The sequence below is a fragment of the Enoplosus armatus genome, chromosome 8 (genome assembly GCF_043641665.1).
Source record: "Enoplosus armatus isolate fEnoArm2 chromosome 8, fEnoArm2.hap1, whole genome shotgun sequence".
In the NCBI taxonomy this organism is placed as follows: Eukaryota; Metazoa; Chordata; class Actinopteri; order Centrarchiformes; family Enoplosidae; genus Enoplosus; species Enoplosus armatus.
The window spans coordinates 24,830,814-24,832,537 of record NC_092187.1 but is presented as its reverse complement, the minus strand read 5'-3'; the positions used below and the strand labels follow the sequence as shown (position 1 = coordinate 24,832,537).

At 40.4% G+C, this 1,724-nt stretch overlaps 1 long non-coding RNA gene across 1 annotated transcript; it reads left to right on the top strand.

Annotated features, from left to right (window-relative positions):
- The first annotated feature begins 626 nt into the window (after positions 1 to 626).
- On the top strand, positions 627 to 1,485 carry LOC139289577 (uncharacterized). The gene is made up of 3 exons (XR_011597461.1): positions 627 to 665; positions 753 to 911; positions 1,082 to 1,485. It is a non-coding gene; the product is annotated as an uncharacterized lncRNA (long non-coding RNA).
- The last annotated feature ends 239 nt before the right edge of the window (positions 1,486 to 1,724 follow it).

The window sequence follows — 1,724 nt, the reverse complement described above, 5'->3', positions numbered from 1 at the left end:
CGTGGGTCTGGCTCTGGCCGTCTTGATTGTCCTGTTATCACTGGCTGTGCTGATATACTGCAGGAAGAGGTCTTCTAAACCCACTGGTAAGGCAACAGGAAACACACACACACAGCAACCATGCCACATGAAACTTCCCCTTCCTCACAGAAAAAAAGAACATTGTTTGTTGTGTCTTTGCATGTAAAGTTAACTTTTGAAACAACTTACTCGCAGTAAGTAAGGTGTTGTTCCCCTCCATGAGAATTGGGGTGAAGTCAGTTAGAAAAGAGCAGAACAAAACTAGCACAATCTAAACTCTGGAGGCTTTGACACTTCCTCCATTTTGGATTCTACAGTGGAAGCGCCCTGTCAGATGTCCTCACTGTTTAATTAGTTTGCTATTTATCATGTCAAAGTTCACCAAAGACTTTGTCTCAGTCCAGAATCAGTGTCTTAGAAAGACTAAATAACTGCTGCACAACCTGTTCAATATCGAGGGATCTCTGAATCTGCTGAATGATTGGCTGAATGATGCTCGAGTCACTCATTAGGGACAACGTTTTCATATATGTTTCATATGAGTAATTTGACTGAGCCAGATGTTTCATCAGTGTAGCGTAATTTTTTTAACGTACTGTTTTTCAGAACCTCCTGTGGACACAGAGTACACGTCTGTCACAAAGGTGAGTTTGAGGCAGTTTGAGACATCTGAGCGTGTTTGAGTGTTTGTGAAACGAGCTGATACAAACCAAATGCTTCATCTCCTGTAGACCAACCAAGTGTACGAGGACATCAGAGAGGACAGACGGAGCAGATCTGCTCCCGTCGAAATCTCTTCAGTTTACACTCTCGCCAACTATACCAAACAGAATAAAGCTGAAACCTCTGATCACTACAGCTTTGTCACTGCAGCCGGTTCTCAAAATACAGTAAGGGAAAAAAAGAAGTTATAGGATTTAGCTTTGGGCTCAGAAAGAGATTGATTTTACTCTCCTTTCACAAGCTTTCTCTGCGGTCAAAGACCCGACCGAGAATGTTAATGGGAATACGTTTTGTTTTTCATATGAACTTTTGTTAAATGCATGTTTTCTCCTTCCAGGCTGAAGACGGCTCGATTAAAGTCACTTACTCCGAGCTGAATTTTTCCCACCGGACCGGCTCGTCTGACAGAGCCCCCCGTGCTGACGGCGATCATGTGGTCTATTCTGAGCCTCGGGTAGAAGCCAGCTCCACCAAAGATGATCCGCCTGTGTACTCTACTGTTCCTTAGCTCCAACTCTGCCACATTTACTCATTACACGCCAACAGAAAGCTGGTTTGAATAAGTAACTGTGTAAATAATCTGAAACATATTCACACCAAAATCTTTTTCCTGCAATAGGTTGTAAGAATAGTTCAGTGTAACACAACAAATCAACAATGTGCTTCAGGTTAGAGCTACTTTTACTACTGCAAGTGAATCTTATTATACGTTTTTATATATGTTATTAAAGTGTTATTATTATGTTGAAGTTAGTATTATCATTAGAGTAAGTTACTTTGGTTATTTAAATTCTTTTTGGTAATTAGTGGAATAGTGTAAGGTGTTTTGGTTCAAATTAGGGTTCACTATTTTGACTGTTATTTTTCCATATTTAAAAAGATACCTCAATAGAAACGAATAAATAAGTATGAAACATTATTTCCCATGTGTAAACAGGTGTGATGTGGTCACCAGTCTGTAGCCGGTCAGAAACACGACC